The sequence below is a fragment of the Crocuta crocuta genome, unplaced genomic scaffold (genome assembly GCF_008692635.1).
Source record: "Crocuta crocuta isolate KB4526 unplaced genomic scaffold, BGI_CrCroc_1.0 scaffold140, whole genome shotgun sequence".
Lineage (NCBI taxonomy): Eukaryota > Metazoa > Chordata > Mammalia > Carnivora > Hyaenidae > Crocuta > Crocuta crocuta.
The window spans coordinates 1,659,679-1,683,979 of NW_027527775.1; the positions used below are offsets into that span (position 1 = coordinate 1,659,679).

Below are 24,301 nucleotides of genomic sequence, written 5' to 3' on the forward strand. Positions count from 1 at the left end.
CTGGAGCCTGTTTCAGTCTGTGACTCCCTCTCTCTCTGACCCTCCCCTGCTCACGCTGTCTCTCTCTCCTAGAAATAAATAAAACATTTAAAAAAATAATAATAAAAAAAATAAAACAACCCCTTGGGGCACCTGGGTGGCTCAGTCTGTTAAGCGTCCGACTTTGGCTCAGGTCATGATCTCACAGTTGGTGGCTTGGAGCCCCACATTGGGCTCTGTGCTGACAGCTCAGAGCCTGGAGCCTGTCTTCAGTTTCTGTATCTCCCTCTCTCTGACCCTCCCCTGCTCATGCTGTCTCTCTCTCTCAGAAATAAATAAAAACATTAAAAAAAATTTTTAAAACAACCACCTTTACTGCAGATGAAGGCACCTATATATTATGGTGGGGTTACATTGATTTTTATTTTATTCTTGATGCTTTTCTGCATTTTCCCAATTTTCTACAGTATAAAGAAAAGTTGTTATGGAAACTGTAACTGCCATTTGAAAATATATACATTTAATAATATGAAATGACTAGTGTATGGAGCATTCTAGGAAAAAGATGAAAGTCCTAACAGGCCACCATTTTTCTATTCTATATGTCAAAACCACTTAGAAGGTGATCAGTAAACAAGTGCTCTAGGTCTCCTCAGATAGCAGTGAAATAAAAAACTTGAATCCACTAATTATAACAGAAAACACTGAATTATAGAACAATTGATGGTTTGTCTAAGATGGGCAGGTTCTCTTGGGCACTCCTGAGGTGGGGGGGGTGGGGGAGAGGAACCATGTGTAACTCCTATTATTTTGACCACTCCACATTTTGCTCCAGAACCTTCCACATCACCATTAGAGAGGGCATGGTATGGAACCACTGTGAAAAAGTCTTAACTTCCCCATCAGTTTTCCTTCCTTTTTCTTAACAATTTGAAGTTTGCCTTCATCTTTTTTTTTTTAACTTTTAAATTTATTTTTTGAGACACAGAGAGAGATACAGCATGAAGGGAGGAGGAGCTGAGAGAGAGGGAGACACAGAATCTGAAGCAGGCTCCAGGCTCTGAGCTGTCAACACAGAGCCCCACATGGGGCTCAAACCCACAGACCATAAGACCATGACCTGAGCTGAGGTCAGACGCTTAACCGACTGAGCCACCCAGGCGCCCCTGCCTTCATCTTAATTATGCGACTAATGAAAAGACTTTTAAAAAGCTATGTGATAAAAAGTGCTGCTCTTTTGTTCCACAGAACACCAAATAATGAGTCTATTATTTGCATTGAACACTGGCAATTAGATTGACTTGTTTCTAAATTGGCTTTTTTTGTACTTTGGCATAATGTAGAAACAACTTTAATCTTGTAGCTGGACAGGAAACCCAAAAATTGACATCCCGATGAAAAAGATTCATACATTTTTATAAGACTAGGTAACACTTAGAGAGCATTTAGGATGTGCCGAATGGTATTAGCTCTTTCCATGTATTAACTCATATAATCCCTATAGCAACCTGAGGAAAAGAAATATCATTATCCTCATGTTATTTATCTTTTTAAATGTTTGTTTGTTTAGAGAGAGAAAGCAATGGAGGGGCAGAGAGGGTGGAGACAGAGAATCTGAAGCAAGCTCCACATTGTCAGCATAGAGCAAGATGCGGAGCTCAAACTCATGAAACGTGAGATCATGACCTGAGCCAAAATCAAGAGTTGGATGCTTAACTGACGGACCTGCGCAGGCACCCCTCATTATCCCCATTTTAAAGAGAAAGAAACTGAGTCACAGAACAATTAAATAATAGCTAATTAGTAAAGCAGCAAATAATTGATCTGAGGCAGGCTTGATCTGAGACCTGCATTATTGACCCATAAACTGGAACTGTACCATCACCCTGCAAACACTGATCCAGTTTATTAATCCCATTAGACTAAACATAGTGATCAGGACCATGAGCCATCATGTCAGATCCCGGCATTGATGCCTAGCCTGCCACTTACTGGCTGAGTATCCTTAAACAAACTACTTTACTAAGCAAATATCTTTGCCTTAATCTCATACCTCACTTACATGATTGTCATGAGGGTTAAATTAGATAATGCTTGCAAAGCATTCAGCCAGTGTAACCACACACTGAGGCTCCTGTAAATGGTTCCTATTAGAATTATATCTACTTTCTAACATAAATTTTGTCCTCAAAGATAGTAGAATGCATTTAGAATGCTTACAGCCAGATGAGAAACTTCCAAGGAAGAAGGCAGATTCCTTGCTTCAGAACTGAAGAAGAGTCAAAAGCCAAGATTTAGCTGTAGTTGGAAAGTTTTGTAGATCTCAAGTGAGTAGCACTTTTATCTAGTTCTTTTATTTGAGGGCACAGGAAATACCCTTGCAGGNATCCTTGCCTCAAGAGATCTGTGAACAAAATGAAGAAACAAAGAACTGGCAAGGAGGACTGTGCTGGACCAGTTCAATACTACACTGTTTTTGGAGTGGGGAAAAAAAGAGTAATTTCTTCCATAGGAACAGCCAATGCATATTATTCTAGTGAAAGTACTTAAACACACAGAATAGAGACAGAACATAAAAAAGAGCAAATTGTCTAAAGGAAAGAGTGAACCCCTATGGGAAAAAGATGCTCTTGTTTACTTTTGTGCCAGGAGAGCAGAAATTAATGCTGAGGGAATGTCTAGCTCAGGGCCTGGTGTGGAATAGGTAAGGAGGTCAATTAACATTTACTAGATGAGGAAGAGAAGAATTTTCTACACAACAACCAAAACCTTCTTTCAGGAAAGACAAGTGTGTATTCACTTTGATTTGCTCTTGGGATGCATGTCTCATTCAACTACAGTCACAAAGAGAAGTAGTTTGTTTATAGAAAGCTATTGCCAACATTTTAAACTATTTTCTCTATTAATATGTATTTGAAAGCTTAGAATTTCATGGAGAAGAAAATTATTTTCTCTTTTGAAATTAGTAAACTTTGCATCTTTGCTGAATAATTCTTTTTTTTTTTAATTTTTAACGTTTATTTATTTTTGAGACAGAGAGAGACAGAGTATGAGCAGGGGAGGGTCAGAGAGAGAGAGAGACACAGAATCTGAAACAGGCTCCAGGCTCTGAGCTGTCAGCACAGATCCTGGTGCGGGGCTCGAACCCACAGACCGCGAGATCATGACCTGAGCTGAAGTCGGCCGCCTAACCGACTGAGCCACCCAGGCACCCCTGAATAATTCTTAAGACTGCTGAGCGTGCAGAGAAATCAGCAGAGATGATGGTTACTAAGTAGATCAGATAGTTTTTGTTCCCTAACAAACCAATGTAAACCTGGTGTTTGGGACACATAGGTGGCTCAGTCGGCTGAGCGTCAGACTCTTGATTTCAGCTCAGGTCATGATCCCAGGGTTGTAAGATCAAGTCCCACATGGAGCCTGCTTAAGAGGCTTGTGCTCTCTCTCTTTCTCTTTCTTTCTCTCTCTCTCTCTCTATATATATATAGATAGATAGATTGATATATATATACATATATACATATATATACATATATACATATATACATATATACATGTATATATATATATATATCTTTCCCTCTGCCCCTTTTCCCTTGTTCACATAGGCACTCTTTCAAATAAAAATATATTTAAAAATTTAAACCTGGTGATTTCGATGGTCACATTTGTGTCAACATGGCTAAGTAGTGGACCCAGACATTATCAAANCTGTGAAGCTATTTTTTAGATAAGATTAATATTAACATTAATCTGTAGACACCGAGCAAAGCAGATTACACTCCATAAATTTGGTGGGCACCAATCAATTAACTGAAAGCTGAAAAACAAGTCTGAGACCTAAAGAAGAGGGAATTCTGCCTCTAGACTACCTTTGCACTCAGGCTGTAACATCAGCTCTTCCCTGGGTCTCCAGCCTTCCAGCCTGTTCTGCAGATTTCAAACTAGCCACCTCCCCATCACATGAGCCAATTCCCTAAAATAAATAAATCCTTCTCTCTTTCACATATGTATGAAACAAATAATATATATAAGAACAAATTACATATACACACACACATACATATACAAATACACACACATATAATATACACTATACATCCTATTGATTCTGTTTCTCAGAAGAACCTTGATTTATACAACAACCTTTAATTAGCTTACAGTTTGTGAGTTGGCTCTCTGAGCTACCTTCATCAGGGTAGGTCTGACAACCCTGGCCAGACATGGCTGATTTGGCTGACACTCATACAAGTGCAGTCAGCTGCGTGGTTGGGGGGGTGAGGGGCTGACTGGTTTAGGATGGCTTACCAGGGAAGACTCAGCTTCGTTCCGCATGGGCTCACAGCCTCCAGCAGGCTAAATAGAGCTTATTCACATGGTGGCTGGGCAGCCTTCCTAGAGAAAACAGAAGCCTGCAAAGCCTCTGAAGCCCATAGCCTGGAATTTTCACAAGTCACTTCTGCTGCATTGTGTTGTCCAAAGTGACTATAAGGTTAGACCATATCTAGGAGGGAGCAAAGCATGCTCTGCTTCCTGATGACAGGAAGTGCAAAGAGATTGTGGCAATTTTCAATCTACCACACAGCTGCGTTGAAGCTCACAGAGTGTTCATAGAGGGGGGACCATTGCTGCAGTGGTTAATTTGCCGGATAGACTATAAAAGGTGAGTAAGATGTTACTCTTGACCTAAAGGAGCTTACAGTTAGTGAGACTAAGGGAGGGATAAGAATAACAGCAATAATGGGAAACAGTGGTACATGCAATAAGTGAAGCCATGAAAGCCCTAAAATGGGAAATTTAAATTGGGTCAAGTGGACAGTAAGACTTCCTGGAAGACCTAACATTTGGATGATTATAGTTAGAGAAGTCCATGATAAACTAATATGAATGCCTGGAAGAACACCAAATTTTCATTTAGGTAATTAGGATAGAAAATATTTTTTAAGTTTATTTAAACTTTAATATTTATTTTGAGAGAGAGAGGGAGAGCAAGAGAGAAAGTGGGGTATGGGCAAAGAGAGAGGGAGAGAGAGAGAATCCTAACCAGAATCCATACTGGCAGCACAGAGTCGGACACGGGGCTCAAACCCATGAACTGTGAGATCATGAACTGAGCCAAAGCCAAGGGTGGGATGACTGAGCCACCCAGGCACCCCAGAAAATTTATTAGTAATTTTAGGGAGTGATGAATAGAGTTGGACTTTGAATTAAAAAGAACTGTGTTGGATGCTTGGTTTTTCCACTTCCTAGCTAAGAGAAACTTGGGTAAATTATTTAACCCCACTGCTACCTAAATTCCTTATCATACGATGGAAACAAAAATAGTACCTACATATTAAGGTTGCTGTGTGTGTTAAGTGAAGTGTATGCAAAGTTTGACAACAGTGTCTGGAGCATAGTAAGGATGCAATAAATCATATTATTGCTACACTTTTTCTTTTAAATATCCATTATTGCATATTTTGTTTTTTAAACTCCAACAGAGATAATTATCAAAAGCTCTTTTTAGTGTTAGAGTTGCAAAAGTTAAATACTTGAATAATGTCTCTCTTGATCTTCAAAAAAGAAAAACAAAAACAAAAACAACAACAAAACTTCCTTGAAAGGAAGAGATAGACTATGGCTGCTCTTCAGGACAGCAATGTTCAGTGTGGGGTCCACCAACTCATGGATGGCCACAAGACCCTTTCAGGGGTAAGCAGCTATTATTATTTCATACTTAGACTTATTTGCTTTTTCCACTTTGTTGACAGTTACATTGATGTTACAATAGCAGTGACAGGTAAACTGCTGGGTAACTTAGAGGCAGCAAACTCTGCCAATAGTCACTGTATTTTTCACCTCCAACCACTCATAATGGAAAACATGTTCAGTAGACATAAGGATCACCTTAAGCAAAATACGTTATCGATTTTACCAAAGTCTATCCTTGATGAAATGAGAAGCATGCACAAAGCACTTCTATTGTACATCGAATTCAGAGAGTTGCTTTGAAGAAATCACATGTGTGATTGTTTGAATTGTGAGCTTAGCTAGCCAGTGTTTTCCAGGGAAACATTATTTTTAGTTGAAAGAATGGCAAAGTATAGTTGTTCATTCAGACTTGGACATTTCACACACATGTTCACAAAAATCGAATGAAGTGGGTCTCTCAGTTCAAGGAAAGTGTTTATTGCCAACAATAAATTTCCAGCATGAAAGCTTCCTAATATTTCAAGACTTTTCTTTTTTTTTTAATGTTTATTTACTTTTATTTTGAGAGAGAGAGAGAATGGGGGAAGGGGCATAGAGAGAGGGAGCCAGAATCCCAAGCAGGTTCTGAGCCCAAAGCAGGGCTTGAACCCAAGAACTGTGAGATCATGACCTGAGCCAAGACCAAGAGTCAGATGCTTAACCGACTGAGCCACCCAGACATCCTCCTCAAGACTTTTCTAATGAGTTAAGTCATGATAGAAATTAATGTGATTTTAGAGTATTAAATTTTAAGGTGGGGCAATATTTGGAAGATATGCATAAGTTACAAACCAATATTTTCAAAATGCAATGTCTAATATTATATAATCATGCATGTATGACAGTTCCATTCAAAGTTCAAGATAGAACATAACAGTATGAAAGCTAATTGCTAAATCTTTAGATTCCACATTGCAACTAACTTTAAAGAAGCTTCCACTAGTCAGGTTTTGGTGAATTATCAAAGACCAATGTCCTAAATTAGGTGAAAAGGTTATTAAAATACTCTTTTTCTAATTGTATGTCTATATGAAGCCAAGTTTTCTCTTAGACAACCAAAACCATTTATCACAACATAGTTCATACAGAGATGAGACCAGCTCCCATCTGTTATTCAGACATCAAAAAATTTTACAAAAATGTAAAACAATTTCATTTTTCTCACTAATATTTTTTGGGTTTGGGTAAATATAGTTATTTATATTAAAATATTATTAATTTTATTTATATAAAATATTATATTAATATAAAATATTATAATTTTTAATGAGTTATTAAATATTTTTACAATTTCTCCAGCTATTTTCTAATATCGTGAATACAGATATATATAACCAGTAAGTGCAAAGGCTCTTAAGGGTCCTTGGTAATTTTAAGGTATATAAAGGAATCTTGCAAACAATGAGTTTGTGAACCACTGCTTCACAAAACATGTCACTATCATCTAAAAGTGGTTACCATGGATTACAGTTTTCAGTGTCAGCCTCTGTCTACGAGAATATAAATTCTTTGTGGGCAAAGATTATTCCCTTTTGTATCGCCAGCACATAAACGTTGCCCTACACATTGGAAATGCTCCATGAATTCTTGATGAGTATGTTAATTAATAAGATGTCCATTGAGATTTATGTACAAAGATGTTCACTTCAGCATTGCTTACAATAGCTTAAAATTGGGAAAATATAAGTGTCTACTGATGGGAGACTGATTAAGAAAATAAAGGTACCACCACACAATGGAAAATTATGTGACCATTAGAAATGTAAGTTATTAAGACAATCTAAGGCTATGAGAAATGCTCACAATATATTAAAAAGTTAAGGAAGTACCAGAAAGGCATATAGATAGTCACATGTTAACTTTATTAAAAAATAATGATTATGTCTACCTACTGAGGTTATAGACATTTTATTTTCTTCTCTATGTTTTCCACGTTTTCTATAAGCACATAAATAAAATTTTGAACTATCCATATACTCTCCAAACTTCTGAGTATTTTTCATCACACAGAATGATGTAATAATAAAACTTGTGCTAATAACGTGAGGTGATTTTATAAACATTAAATTGAACTCAATATCCTCTATTTATAAAGAAGGAAAATCTGTGATGGAAACATGGATTTGATTAGTCTTTATACTTTTCAATACTTTTATCATTCAATTCAGGAGGCAGGCAATGCAATTCTTAATGCTTTCCATTCAAACAAGTTAAAATTTTAAGAAGTTAAAGTTTTTTAAGGGGTAACTTTCAGTTACCTGACAAAGTCATTTATATGTTCCTATATTGCCGGTTAAATGAAACATGATTGCACATATTACAGGGAGAAAGGGATATTTATTTGACCTCTGGCAGTTTCAACAGTGCAATTTAATCCTGTATGTTGCGTGCTGCTCAAGTTGATCATATCATTTAAATGGCAGAACCATGAAAAATCAATCCTACCTTAGAATCAGTATATTGTATCAATTAGCATTAACAAACCTAAAAGTTTTATGACTATTTTAAGTCTTACAATAACTTTCCAAAATATAGCATAAGAGAAACAGAGGCACATAGAGTTGGCATGGCAGTTAAGGCTCACATAAGACAGCATGCCTACAAAGACACATCCAACAGGAGACTTAGAGAGACGGGAGTTGAGTCAAGGGCTCCTCTGAAGCCATTATGGCAGAAAATGTGACAACATAATGAATTGTGTTTTTCTTCAACAATACACTCTATTAATGACACTTTTTAAAACTTAGTGAGAAGTGACCAAATTTAAACTACCAGTTATAGGAATGGAAACAATACCCTCCCATTGATCTTCTAGTTTTCATTAAAAAAAGTTAACTTCTTCTTGACTGCAGCATGGTTCTCATCATGCAGATCAGTGATACGCTCTTCCTCCGAACTCAGAAATTAACACCCAACCTAGAGAATTCTATCTGGGTGAGAGTTCACTCAGAAAAGCCTAAATCTAAATAAAAGATAATCTCACAATTACAGTTACTGTAGATCAGAGATCTACCCAAGGTTCTTACCTCCACTTTAACTCTATGACCTTGAAAGCTTTGGTTGTGATCCTAATCTTCCTGCTTTTTATCTTCCTAAACTTTCATCCATATGACTATGACTCATGACCATTCCAGTAAACTCTTGAATCTTCATGGTCCAGTCACACTGACTAATTCACATCAGGAAGAATTATGACATTCATTTTACAAATCATAAAACTGAAATTAGTTTAGTAGCTTGACAGAGTTATCAGTAAGGAACAAAAAAAAATGCCTGTATCCTAGTCTTTCATAGCGAATAGCACATCATGATACTAATAATTTGTTTCAATTTGTTTTCACAGAGGGGTTTTCATTCATTTTTAAATAAATATATATTCAGCACCTGTAATGATTCCAGAAGTTTGCTATGTGTTCTAGTTGATATAAAGAAATGGTCTTCCATCATGCAGGCCTATATTAGGAATATTTTAATTTGAATGCTAGTTTATCTAATCACTCTGTGAATTTGGAAAGATTTCCTAATGCTTTAAGTCTCAATTCCCTTATCTACTGGAGGTGATGTTCATTTGCCCTGTCTGCCTAACAGGGTTGCTATGAAGGTCAAATAGTAATTGTTGCCAATGAAACAATAAAATGTTCTTCTAAACACTCGGAAACGAGAAAATTAAGACCACTCTCCAAGAATATTGTATCCCTTATGTGTGGAATCTCACAAAGCTGAACTGGTAAAAACAGAGAATAGAATGATGGTGAGGGAATTGGAGAGATGTTGTTTATGGGTACAGACTTACAGCCAGTAGATAGATGATTGATAAGCCCTGGAGATCTAATGTACACCATATAAACTTCAAAGTTGTTATGACTTCATGGGTTTAGAAAGATTATTGATCTGGCACTGATGGGAATAACTAAAGAGAAGAGACCACTGAGGAAGATATTGTAAGAATTCAGTCACAAAGTTATTCAGGACTTGACTAAGGCTGTTCGTTTTCTGCCCAGTGCTTCTTCTTTCTTCTGGGAATCAGGTTATCACTTCATGTGGAGAACTATTTCTCCTGCCTCTCCATCCTGTATGCCTAGTAGGTTGTTTTAGTGGTACTCCATCCCTGGTTTCTGCCCATTGGTCAAGGGCTGGGCATATGATCCTGACGAAGGCATTCAGAGTCCTTCAGTGGGATTTTCCAAATGATTCCTACCTAAAATAGAGCCAGTCATCTCCTAGTGATAGTGGAATGGGGCAGCTTAATCATATGGCAAAATTTTCTTGATAGTAATGCTGAATTCTAATCCTCCATTGTATGAGCTGTTTTTCATCCATTTGCTGTCTGCTCCAATTACTGCACACATCATTACACAACTCCCACCTCCTTGCCTCATCCTAATACAGGGAATCCATATTAGTTCCAGTTCTCACCTGGCAGGTCACAACTTGCAGCTACTCATCCATACTCATTTGAGAGATGATAGTTCCAAAGATTCCTTCCCAGTTTCAGTTCAGTCTACAAGAAATTGATATTTCATTATACAATCTTTTCAGTGTCTAAATATTCTAATTATGACGCCAAAGGAAAGTGAGGAGTAAGCTTGTTTTGACACCCTCGAATTCTTCCTGTTTGTTCTATTTCTTACTTATTCACTACCACTCCCACAGCGACAAACATCTTTCTTTGTATTTGCTCTAATGATGAGAGAAAGCTGTTTAGCAATTTTTTTCCTCCCCAGCCACATTTGGAGAAATACACAGATAGAGATATTCTGGGACTTCAAAATTCTGAGTGCCAGCGTTCCACACAGGAAGTTCCTGAATCCATGACAAGCTATGGTATGCAGGTGTCTACTCATACCTATAAGAGAGTCTCACAAACATTTTGGACAGAAGCCCATTACGCTCAAAAGTTAAGTACTTTTCAGGAGCCTTTGTTTATTTGACTTATACCTATTGTATTTACCATATTGAAAATTAAAATTAAAAACTAAAAATAAGGGTGCCTGGATGGCTCGATCAGTTGAGCATACAACTTTTGATTTCAGCTCAGGTCATGATCATTGGATCAAGCTCCATGTCAATCTCCACACAGCATGGAGCCTGCTTAAGATCCTCTAATTTTCTCCCTCTGCCCCTCTTCCCTGCTCATGGTCTCTCTCTCTCTCAAATAATAGAAATAAATAAAATTAATAACTTTTTAAATATTCAGTTTGTAACAATAATAAATTCATTACATATTAATACAAGCAACATATTTTTATGAAAAATATATTCCAAAACAAAAGGAGTGTAGTGAGAGGAGCCCATTATTTTCACATTTTCCACATTTCTTTAATATCTTTCTTAGCAGAAGACATCTAGACCCTCCTATCTGCTTCTCCATTCAGTCTGTTATGCTACCACTCCACTGTATACTTGGAAGAGAACCAGAGTAAAACAAAAAAAGGCAAATCAACTTTAGATGTTATTGTGAAAATTTTGACTTATTGGATCAACTGAAAGGGTCTCAAGACTTTCCAAGGTTCTAGGGGCGCCTGGGTGGCTTAGTCGTTTAAGGGTCCGACTTTCGCTTAGGTCATGATCTCGCGGTTCGTGGTTTCAAGCCCCGCGTCGGGCTCTGTGCTGACTGCCAGCTCAGAGCCTGGAGCCTGTTTCAGTCTGTGCCCCCCTCTCTCTCTGACCCTCCCCTGCTCCCCCTCTCTCTCTCTCCCCTAGAAATTAAAAAAAAAAAAATTAATTAAAAAAAAAAAAATTAATTAAAAAAAAAAAAATTAATTAAAAAAAAAAAAATTAATTAAAAAAAAAAAAATTAATTAAAAAAAAAAAAATTAATTAAAAAAAAAAAAATTAATTAAAAAAAAAAAAATTAATTAAAAAAAAAAGAATTTCCAAGGTTCTTCAACTTTAAGAACAGCCAACTAATAGTATGTGTGGACAACCCACACACACCACACTTACAGCATCTACTTAAGCATAACCAAATTCTAAAAGAAGAAAGGTTTCCTTTCAGCTCAAATTCCTAACCATTACTTTAGTACTTCAAATACCTGGTACGCAAGGTCCTCATGTATCTTTTGGTTGCTCAGAAATCCTTACTTATCCCACTGTGATATAAGGTGGGACTTCTCTTTCTGTAGTACTCCATGTTGTTGACTTGTCAATTTCTTTAACTCAAAATATATTCAATTCTCGGGGCACCTGGGTGGCTCAGTCAGTTAAGCGTCTGACTTTGGTTCAGGTCATGATCTCACAGTTTGTGGGTTCGAGCCCCGAGTCGGGGTCTGTGCTCACAGCTCAGAGCCTGGAGCCTGTTTCACATTCTGTGTCTCCCTCTCTCTCTNGAGGGTCCAAACAGGTAACATGCTAGTTTAATTAAGTTTTTAATTAGTGGTAATCATACAATGGCTTAGCCATCCTTCATAAACTATCATATTTAAACTCAGGGCTTCAGTGTCTTGACCCAGAGAAGTTACTTCTATGTGAGTGTATCTGGTGGGAGGGCTTGGGTGTCACTTTCTTCAGATTCTATCACCTCTTCTCCTTATGCTTTGTACTGACCTTGTGCACAAGTGTGCTATGAATATTGTCAGGTGTATATGTGAGCTTTTTGAATAAATGCTTAGATTATTTTTGCATCCCTTTGTAAGTGCTACTTTTGGTCATAGAAAGTAGACAAAACCTAGACAAAAAGATAAAGATACTAGCTTTATAAAGCAGGACAACAACAAAAGTACACATTCAGATGGAAGAAATGCTGAAGCTCTGACATACAGAGACAAAGAATAATAGTATCGGGTACTTAAACACTTAACAATTTTCAGCTTAACCTTTTTTATAAGAATAAAAATCAATAGCAGCTAAAAAAAAATTTACAACATAAGAGCTCTTAAGGTTATAAACAAGATACAACTACTGGCTGGGAGAATGTACTGCTTTGACATCTCATCTATCCAAAAAGAGGAGAAAATAGATCTGGATTGGTTTCACTGAGTCACTTGAAACTCACAAAAAGATAAAACTGAGCTATTGACTTACAGTGTTAACGAGCATCAATTCACACATTGCCTCAAGATAATGAGGCTACATTCTCAGGGTGTAGGGTGGGTAATTAATGCTTCCAATTATCATGAGTTTTCAGAGGAAACAATGGTTAGGAACTGCCACAAGCTATGCTTTACAGTTTGGAGTAGCCAAGGGGGAAAACATCTCAGAAAATTTTGTACCACTTTCCGTGCTGGAAGACATAAACCAAGCTATTCAGAAAGATATTTTTATTACATGGAAAACAAAAATCTTTTTTTCTAACGTACCAAACTTATAGCATCTACTCCAGTAGATGCTATACTAAAGGTTTCACAAACTCTCTAGTCCAACGTGGTGGGTCTGTTCTCCAGTAACTTGATCCATTTATAACTCCAGACTCTTTCCATGGATTGGCTTCTAATTTTGTAAAATCCAAATGCACAGCAATATGAAAATTCAGAACAGGCTCACAAGTTTTGCACTTCACTTACTGAAAGGGATGTTGCCTTGTTAATCTCCAAGGATTGGCAGAGCAATTTTATCACATTTTCTGAAAAAATCTATACAGATTTAAGGTCGTGTTCTGGATTTAATTGAAGTAACCTTTTGTACAATCTAGCTTTAATGAAGTGCAATGAAGTTAAACTCCATGGGGGCCATTAATCTGAAACACTCCATTTAAAAACTACAAGGGGAGTTTTTAATAAACAGTGTGAACTAATGCCCATGTGGAAAGGTAATTGAGAGGGAACTGGTGTCTGGGCCAGATTGTTATTAAACCCTTATCACAGGTAAAGCTGAAACCCCCAATGGCAAGCGGCCCTGTGATTTATATTGCCCTTCTCATCCCAACTTTAAAGGAAAGGCTACATTTAATAATGAAAAAATCCTGTGACTAGGCTATAAAATAACTGAGCAATTACTTAGAATAATTTATACAGTGCAATACACTGACCTTGCTTTAAGCATAAAATCTACAAAATAACTTTGGCAATAAAACTGTGAACTACTAAAAGGACTAAAGGTTTTAACCATTTTTATTGTGTGGTGCCTGGGGGGGAACATAAATACATATTACATTCTAATCACAGGGCTTAAGAAAATTCATAATTTTTTTTTCTCTTAAGATGGCTTTCCAGAGAAAAATTTGCTCAATTTGGCCAATTGCAAATCAAGAATTCTGATGTCCTTGCTGTAAAAGGATTACATATAATTTCTCTAATATTTTTTTCTCCAAATGCGAATTCTGCCTGAGTCTCTCTTTTAACTCCTAGCCATGACCCACGGAGGAAAACTGGCAATAACTTTTCTGTATTACCTATTTAAATATTTACTCTTTCGAAATTAAAAAGAAAGCAACTGGGCTCTATTGCAGTAGTAAGGATTGATGCTATCTCTCCATCCCATTGAAGCAAGGAAGCTCCTATTTCTGGATAAGAAAATAATACTCCACCACTCAGCAATCCACAATCAATGTTTCCACTTTCCACGGTGGCTTTCAACAACAAAGTTCAGCTTTTATTCCAAACTGGCATCAGAGCAGCACATAACCAACCATGACATATCATTCTACCTTCCTTCAATTTCTTAATCACCGTAGCTGAGCAAACACTTTTTCTTTGAATGCTTTGAATTCTTGAAATGATTCTGTCTGATTGTTTTTCAATTGACTTCAAATTCCATGAAATCCAGTTGATTTCTGCAAGATTGGAATATTTGTACATTGAACCCTCCAGAAACAAATGGTCCAGGCAGCATCTTCTCTTTGGAACACAAAAAGACTCTATTCTTACCTTACTTTACCGCCAGTAGAGTTAGTCAGGTTAGCTCCCAATGAAAACAAAGACACAAAAATGTTTTCACTAGGGTGGCTTTACATAAACAGATTCTAACAAAAAAAAACTCAGTCAAAAATACTGCCTGAATATCCTACCTTTAGTACTCTATGAGCTAAGGTGTCAGAGAGCTAGTGCTTGAAAGCAAAACGGTTTTAAGGTATAATGAATGCATTGCGCCATTATTAGTTTTTGACAAATACCTGGCAAAGTAGCTAATCCATCATCTGGAGGGGCAGTAAAAGAATGAGAAATATGATAGTGGCATAAGAAAATTTCTGGGAGTTCTAGCCCCAATGAGGCCCTCGAGAAAATGAGCTCTGAGGACTCAGGGAGGCATGCACTTAACTCAGGTTATCTGAGACAGGGAACTTACTGGGGTTGCACGTGGTCATAGAATAAAGGGTGGGATACTGAAAAAAAGAGAAAGAGAAGACAGTGCCAAGGTTTGGGGCAGGGCCCGTGTTGTTGGAAACTTTGTCTTGTGCCCAGAAGGTACACTACACCTCAGAGAACAATAGAGCTGTGAACAACTACCTGATTCTTCACCAACTGAAAGGTAGCCAAATCCCTATAGGAACCCCACATTCCCCAGGATGGAAAGGAGGTTTTCTGAGTGAAAGAAGATGTAGCCACCTCCTTTCAGGACGTGAAAACTGCCTTAGGAAAGAGACTAGGACTTCCACACATCTAATTTCATTCTCTTGCAAAATTCCACTAAAATATCACAACAGGAACTTTTCAGGGCTGAAACCCACAAGGATGGAGAGAATGGGCAAAGAAACCAGAGCTTCAAAGCAGAAAGACATGTGGTTATTGCTTGGTGGACCAAAGAAAGACAATTCCTCAGTCAGTAATATTTTAAAAAGCCAATAAACAACTTGATTAAAACTGCAATATCCTTAGGGTGCGTGGGTGGCTCAGTCAGTTAAATGCCTGACTTCAGCTCAAGTCATGATTTCCTGGTTCACGGGTTCAAGCCCCACATTGGGCTCTATGCTAACAGCTCAGAGCCTGGAGCCTGGTTCAAATTCTGTGTCTCCCTCTCTCTCTGCCCCTCCCCTGCTTATGCTCTGTCTGTCTATCTGTCTCTCAAAAATAAATAAACATTCTTTTTTTTAATTTTTTACAAATAGTTTATTGTCAAGTTGGTTTCCATATAACACCCAGTGCTCATCCCCACAAGTGCCCTCCTCCATGCCCATCTCCCCCCTCCCCCCCACACCCATCAGTCCTCAGTTTGTTTCTCAGCATTCAAGAGTCTCTCATGGTTTGTCTCCCTCCCTCTCTCCCACCATTTCTCCCCATCTTCTCCCCCCATGGTCCTCNAAAAACTGCAATATCCTTAAAGTTCCCAAATACCTCTGAAGAGAAGGGAAGATAAAGGAATGTTTGGAAGCCTATCTAAAAACAGATAGATGTCTAGAGTCTCACTCAAACAAGAAAACGGTAATTCAGTCTTTTGAGAAAACCAAATATACAAATGTGATAGTAGGGGGTTCAAGATGGCAGCATGGGGAAATGCTAAACTCACCTCGTCCCACAGATACAACAAATCTATATTTACATACAATAGTTTTCCTCTGAAAAGGATCTAAGAACTAGGTAACCGTCTCTCCACAACAAAAGACAAAGGAGACTCATCAAGAAGCGTAGGAGAGGCAGAGACACAGCCTTGCCCAGGACTTTACTCCAGATGTGGTAACCTTTAAAATCGAAAGAGATCTCAAAATATAGAACTTTCCCTCAAGGAACAAAGAGATTGTGCTCTAATAAGGCACCTCATCCTGGTGGCCAGCACTGAAAAGACAAGTGCCCAAAATGTCTGCTTTTGAAAATCAATAGGATGAAGACCAACAGAATCACAGGGAATGAAGACTCTATCCTTAAAGGGCTCAAGCACAAACCCATTTACCCTTAGATCTAGTACAAAAGCAATAGATTGAAAAGCACCTAATCATAATCACAGGAGACCCACTTAACTTATTTTAAAGTGGCTGCCAGAGGGATAGGAACCTACAGGGACTTAACATGGGGACAAAAGCACTGGTAGATGCCATTTTTGCAATCTTATCCTAACTTGTTGGTGACAGAGCAAATGAGTGCCACTCTAGCAGGCTAGAGAGCAGGCATGCTCTGCATACCCCATTCCATAACTGGGCTGACTGAGCACTCTGCATTGTGCCAACACTACACAGCACCCAAGCCACAACCGAAACAGATGAGCACTCCAAGCCAGTATACTGCCCAGTATACTAGCCACAGTGCTATCACAGCCTGGTGAGCACATGAACCCAAAGGACTCTTACCGAATGCCTGGCTCTGGTGGCCAGGGAGATTGTGCACACATAAAAGCTTCTACACAAGACTGTTTCAAGACTGAGGGAGATAGCTGCTTCACCTAATACATACAGACAAACAGAGAGACATGCAAAATGAGGAGACAGAAGAATATGTTCCAAGCCAAAGAATAGGCAAATTCCCTGAAGAAAATAAACAAACAAACAAATAAACCCTTAATGAAATGAAATAAGCAACCAGCCTGTATAAAAGCTACAAGTAATAGTCATAAAGATGCTTACTGATCTTGAAGAAGAATGGATGAACACAGTAAGAACTTCAACATAGAGGTAGAATATATAAGAAAGTACCAAACAGAAATTATACTCAGACTGAAACATACACTAGAGGGGTTCAACAGCAGAATAGATGAAATAGAAGCACAAATCAGTGAGTTGGAAGACACAACAATAGAAAACACTCAGTAGCAAAAGAAAAAAAGAATTAAAAGAATTAAGAATACCTTAGGGGACCTGTGGGACAATAGTGAACTAACTTCCACATTATAGTGGTCCTAAAAAAGAGAGAGAGAAAAGGCCAGACAAGTTATTAGAAAATATAATGGTTGATCCTTTTTCTAATCTGGAAAAGGGAACAAACATCTAGATCCAGGAATCCCAGAGAGTTCTAAATAAGATGGCCCCAAAAAGACAGACACCGAAAAACATGATAATTAAAATATTAAGGGGGACCCTGGGTGGCTTAGTCAGTTGAATGTCCAACTCTTGATTTTGGCTCAGGTCATGATCTTTGAGTCATGAGATTGAGCCCCACATCAGCCTTCATGCTGGGCATGAAGACTTCTTAAGATTTTCTATCTGTCTCCCTCTGCCCTTCTGCTGTTTGTGTGCTCTTTCTCTTTCTCTCAAATAAATAAATAAATAAACGTTAAAAATTAAAAATAAAACAAAATGATACAAGTTAAAGGTAAAAAGAGTTTCAAATGCAAGAGAAGATCAACATATTACATAAAAGGAAACCCTATGAGGCTATAGGCAGATTTCTCAGCAGAAACTTTATAGGCCATAAAGGAATGGCATGACTTATTTAAAGTGGTAAAAGGAAAAACCAAGGAATCTCTATTCAGCAAGTTTATCATTCAGAATTGAAGTAGAGAGTAAGAGTTTTCCAGATAAGCAAAAGCTAAAATAGTTTATCACCATTAAACCTGCCTCACAAGAAATATTAAAGAGATTTCTCTACATTAAAAAGAAAAGCTACTAATTAATAATAAGAAAACATATAAAATTAAAAATCTCACCATAAAGGTGGTGGATCAACAACTTAGAAAGCAAATATGGAAGGGTAAAAGACAAAAGTGGAAAATTAGTTAAAAATAGAATAATTATTAAGGAATATATGAAATTAAAGGTGCAAAATGTGTCATCAAAAATATAAAACAAGGAGAAGTCAAAATGTAAAGCTTTGGAATGTTTCCAAAATTAAGTTACTATCAACTTAAAAGAGAGCAGTACATACATAAAATATTATATGTGAGCCTCATGGTAAGCACAATGAAAAAGCTTATACTAAATACACAAAAGAAAAAGAAAAAGGAATCTAAATTTATCACTAAAGAAAACACAATCAAACCACAAGGAAAGAGACAAAGAGAAGAAGAAAGGAACAGAGAACTACAAAATAGTCAGAAAACAATAAACGAAATGGCAATAAAAGCACATACCTATCAGAAATTACTTTAAATGTAAGTGAACTAAATGCTCCCATTAAAAGACACAGGAAAGATGAATAGATTTAAAAAAACTGGGGCACCTGGGTGGCTCAGTCAGTTGAGTATCCAACTCTTGGTTTTGGCTCAGGTCATAATCTCACAGTTCGTGGGTTCAAGCCCCGCATCCAGTTCTGCAGTGTCAGTGCAGAACATGCTTGCTATTCTCTCTCTCTCTCTCTTTCTCGATCTCTGTCTATACCCCCTCATGCTGTCTCTGTCTCAAAATAAATAAGCTTCAAAAATAAACAAGTAAACAAAAATTTTTTAAAAATCTTACAATAGACTTACTTCAAACTTAAAGACATTCACAGGCTGAATGTGAAGGAATGGAAAAGATATACAACACAAATAAAAATTAAAAGAAAGCTGGGATATCAATACTTATATCAAACACACTTTAAAACAAAGAATAGAACAATGATAAAGGTGTGAATTCAACAAGTAGATATAACAATTTTAGCATTTCTGCATACAACATGCCAGCAACTAAATATATAAAACAAATAATAACAAAAATAAAGAGTGAAATAGAAAGCAATACAATAATACTAGGGGACTTCAATACCTAACTTACATCAATGGGTGGATCGTCTAGAGAGAAAATCAGTAAGGAAACATTGGCCTTAAACAACTCGTTATACCAATGGACTTAAGAGATACATACAGGACACCCCATCTAAAAACCACAGAATATATTCTTTTCAAGTGCACAAGAAACACGCTCCAGGATAGATCATATATTAGGCCACAAAACAGGTCTCAACAAATTAAAAGCAAATGAAATCATATCAAGAAATCATAAAGCAAAGAAAGAAAGGAAAGAAAGAAAAATGGAAAGAAAGAAAGAAAGATGGAAAGAAAGAAAGAAAGAAAGATGGAAAGAAAGAAAGACAGAAAGAAAGAAAGAAAGAAAGAAAGATGGAAAGAAAGAAAGAAAGAAAGAAAGGAAGGAAGATAGGAAGAAAAAGAAAGCAAAGAAGGAAAAGTTATAGGCCATTATCACTGATGAATACAAATGCAAAAATCCTCAGAAAAAAATAAAATAAAATAAAAAATTACCAAACCAAACTCACAATACATTAAAAGGATCAAACATTATGACCAAGTTGAATTCATTCCAGGAATGCAAGGAGGTTTAACATCTGCATATCAATCAACATGATATACCACTTAAAAAAAACAAAGGATAAAAATCATATAATCATCTCAATAGATTTAGAAAAAGTATTTGAAACTATTCGAAATCCATTCAAGAACTCTTAAAGTGGATATAGAAGGAATGTGCCTCAACATAATAAAGGTCATCTATGACCAACACACAGCTAACATCATACTCAATTGTGAAAATCTAAAATCCTTTCTCCTAAGATTAGGAAAAAGATAAAGATCCCCACTCTCACTACTTTAACTCAACATAGAATTGACAATCCTAGCCTCAACAATTAGGCAAGAAAAATAAATTAAAGACATCCAAATTGGTAAAAGAGAAGAAAAACTGTCATTACTTGCAGATTATATGATATTATATGTAGAAAGGTCTAAAGACTATGAAAAAAAACTATTACAACTAATAAATGAATTCATTAAAATTATAAAATACAAAATCAATTTATAGAAATATGTTGTCTCACTAATAATGAGCTATCAAAAAGGAAATTTAAGAAAACAATCCCATATCTGATTGTACCAAAAAGAGTTAAATTACTTAGTAATAAATATAAACAAGGTGGCAAAAGACCTGTGCTCTGAAAACCAGAGGACACTGATGAAAGAAATTGAATACAACACAAATAAATGGAAAGACATACCAAGCTAATGGATTGGAAGAAATAATATTGTTAAAATGTTCATACTACCCAAAGCAACCTACAGATTCAATACAATCCTTATTAGAATACCAATGGCACTTTTCACTACAATAAATAATCCTAAAATTTGTATGGAACCACAAAAGATTCTAAATAGCCAAGGCAATCTTGAGAAAGAACAAACCTGGAGGTATCATAATCCGATTTCAACAAAGCTATAGTAATCAAAACAATATGGTACTGGCACTAAACCATATACATAGATCATTGGAACAGAATAGAGAGTTTAGAAATAAACCCACATTTATATGGTCAATTAATCTATGATAAAGGAGACATGAAATACAATGAAATAATCACTTCAATAAATACTGTTTGGAAAACTAGATAGCTACATGGAAAACAGTGAAACTGGACCACTTTTTTACAGTAAATACAAAAATAAACTTACAATGTATTAAAGACCTAAATGTAAGACCTGAAACTGTGAAACTCCAAGGAGAAAACAAAAGTAATAAGGTCTCTGATATCTATGTTAGCCATATTTTTTGGATATGTCTCCTAAAGCAAAAGCAAAAATAAACAAAAAGGACTATATCAAACTAAAAAGCCTTTGCACAGTGAAGGAAATCAACAAAACTAAAATGCCAACCACTGAATGGGAGATGATAGTTGCAAATAATATAACTGATAAGGGGTTGATATCCAATATATATAAAGAACTCCTACAACTCAATAACACAAAATAAAACATCCAATTAAAAAGTGGGTAGAGGACCTTAATAGACATTCTTCCAAAGCAAAGACATACAGATAGCCAAAAGGCACAAGATATTCAACATCACTAATCATCGGGGAAATGCAAATTTAAACTGCAACGAAAATGAGAAAGAATGAATTCTGGGCATTTGTACCAACATGGAAGGAACTCGAGGGTGTTATGCTAAGTGAAATAAGTCAGGCAGAGAAGGACAGATACCATATGTTTTCACTTATAAGTGGAACAGGAGAAACTTAACAGAGGACCATGGGGGAGGGGAAGGAGAAGGGGAAACATAGTTGGGGGGAGGAAGAGACTCTTGAATACTGAGAATAAACTGAGGGCTGATGGGGGTGGGGGAGAGGGAAAGATAGTGATGGGCATGAAGGAGGGCACTTGTTGGGATGAGCACTGGGTGTTATATGGAAACCAACTTGACAATGAACTATAAAAAATAATAATATCCCTTGGGTAAATTCCTAGCAGTGCTATTGCTGAGTGCTGATGCACAGGAGCACATGTACCCCAATGTTCACAGCAGCACTCTCAACAATAGCCAAAACATGGAAAGAGCTTAAGTGTCCATCAATGGATGAATGGATCAAGAAGATGTGGTTTATCTATATGGTGGAATACTACATGGCCATGAGAAAGAATGAAATCTATTCTATGTCACTAATCATCAGGGAAATGCAAATTAAAACTGCAACAAAAATGAGAAAGAATGAATTCTGGCCATGTGTACCAACATGGATGGACNCATGGGGGAGGGCACCTGTGGGGATGAGCACTGGGTGTTATATGGAAACCAACTTGACAATAAACTATTTGTAAAAAAAATTAAAATGAAAATGAAATAAATAAGTAAAATATAGAAAGAAAAAAATAATAATAGAATAAAACTGCAATGAGATACTACCTCATGCCTATCAGACTGAGTAGATAAAAGACAAGAAATGACAAGTCTTGATGAGGACATAGAGAAAAAGGAGCCTTCATAGTCTGTTGGTAGAAGTGTAAATTTGTACACCACTATGAAAAACTTACGGAAATTCCTCAAAAATTTAAAAAAGAAGTACTATATAACCCAGCAATTCCATTTCTGGGTATTTACCCAAAAGAAAATGAAAACACTAATTCAAATAGTTATATGCACCCCTGTGTTAATCACAGCATTATTTATAATAGCCAAGATATGGAAGCAACCTAAGAATCTTCTGACATGAATGGATAAGGAAGATATTGTATGTATGTACAGACAATGGAATATTACTCAGCCATAAAAAAATAAAATCTTGCTATTCACAACTGCATGGATAGATCTAGAGTGTATTATGCTAAGTGAAACAAGTCAGAGAAAGACAAATACCATAATATCTCACTTATATGAGGAATCTAAAAAACAAAACCAACAAACCACAACAGGAATAGACTCTGCTAAGCTGGGTTCTGGCAACTCCCACACAAACCCAGTGTGTATAACTAAAAGTCTTGGCCACCTAATCCTCCCCCTCACGTATAGACACTAATTAGCCTTCCAACAAGGAGACCCACAGGACTTTGAACCTCAATTTGTGAAGATGTCCTGTAATTTCATAGCACATTTCTCTACATTCAATCCCCTCCCTCCTCTTGGACGAGCAGTTAGCTTTTAACATGTTGCAGGGCCTTATTCTATTTAAGCACTACTATTGAGCCTAGATTTTGAAGATACAAATACATATGCTCATTGTTTAGCTTGTACATTTGGACTACTCTAAGCTACCATTGACATACACTATGGAAAAGAGCCCTCCGCCGCCTGGGTGGCTTAGTCGGTTAAGCATCCGACTTTCGCTTAGGTCATAATCTCGCGGTTCGTGGGTTCGAGCCCCGCGTCGGGCTCTGTGCTGATTGCCAGCTCAGAGCCTGGAGCCTGTTTCAGAGTCTGTGACTCCCTCTCTCTCTGACCCTCCCCTGCTCACGCTGTCTCTCTCTGTCTCTCTCTCTCTCCTAGAAATAAATAAAACATTATTAAAAAGAAAAAGAAAAGAGCCCTCCGCACAGTCAGGATGGATAATCAGACTCAAGCCTGCAGGGAATCAGCAGAGCTGTGCTCACCATGTTCTATTACATAGGAACCCCATAGCAGGAGTAGCCTTTCAAATTCTATCTAATATTTTAATCCTCAGCCAGATTTTCACCTATGGGCATCTATTCATTTAACCCTTCTAGCATAATCTCTTCCCCACCACTCAAGATCAAAGTTGACAACTTCTCAGAATACAAAGACAAAACATAGTCCCAATCTAAGTAACTCCTCCATTACCACCCTATAAATTCATTCAATTCACTTAATATGGCAACCGTAAAACATTAGACAGGATACATTGTTTCAGCAGAACAATTAGACCTTAATCTTTCCACGTTGAAGTAAATTATTACCTGACACAACACCCAAGTCCCATCACACGATTACAGGTCTTAGCAATACCATGATTAAGAGTCAGCTATCTCTCTTGTAGTCAACTTGAGAAAAATATGAGTAAATACAGGAAAACCTCTAAACATATCTTACAAGAGCTAAGGAAGTCCTCAGAGCCCTAGCTGATAAAAATGAAGAGCCTTAGCAAAGTACTTGCATATAGGGCATCAAATGAAACCATATAATTAAAAAGCTGTGCTCTTCCAGCTTTGGAAAATCAGACAAGATTGCCCTTTCCTTTATGCTTCTCTAGACTAAAATTAATGCTCAGTTGTAGAAAACATAAACCACAACCAATCAGCAGAAAGAGTGAGATATAAGAAACTGGGTACTAACAACATTGAAAGAAATGAGTTCAGTGCTGAGTCTCCAGAAAGGACTCCCAGAACAGCCCTGCAGAGATGGCGATCCACTGGGAGCAGCCCAATCAGGAAAGTTAGGGAATGAGGAAGCAAGTGCCATTGGATACCCATTGTAGCTAGTGACCAGACTCTCAAATACTGCTACAGAAAAACCTTCTCTCCGACAGTGAGCTTCCTAGCAGGGTGATGACCTCCTTCCCATTTCTGCCTTCCAATCTTTACATGAGAAAACCCAATTGGGAAGGCCAATTTGCATCTAGGCCCTCAGACAGAAAGA

At 37.1% G+C, this 24,301-nt stretch overlaps 1 pseudogene; it reads right to left on the reverse strand.

Annotated features, from left to right (window-relative positions):
• Positions 1–24,301, reverse strand: part of LOC144239079 (ADP-ribosylation factor-like protein 1 pseudogene) — a 29,360-nt pseudogene that overhangs the window by 4,343 nt on the left and 716 nt on the right.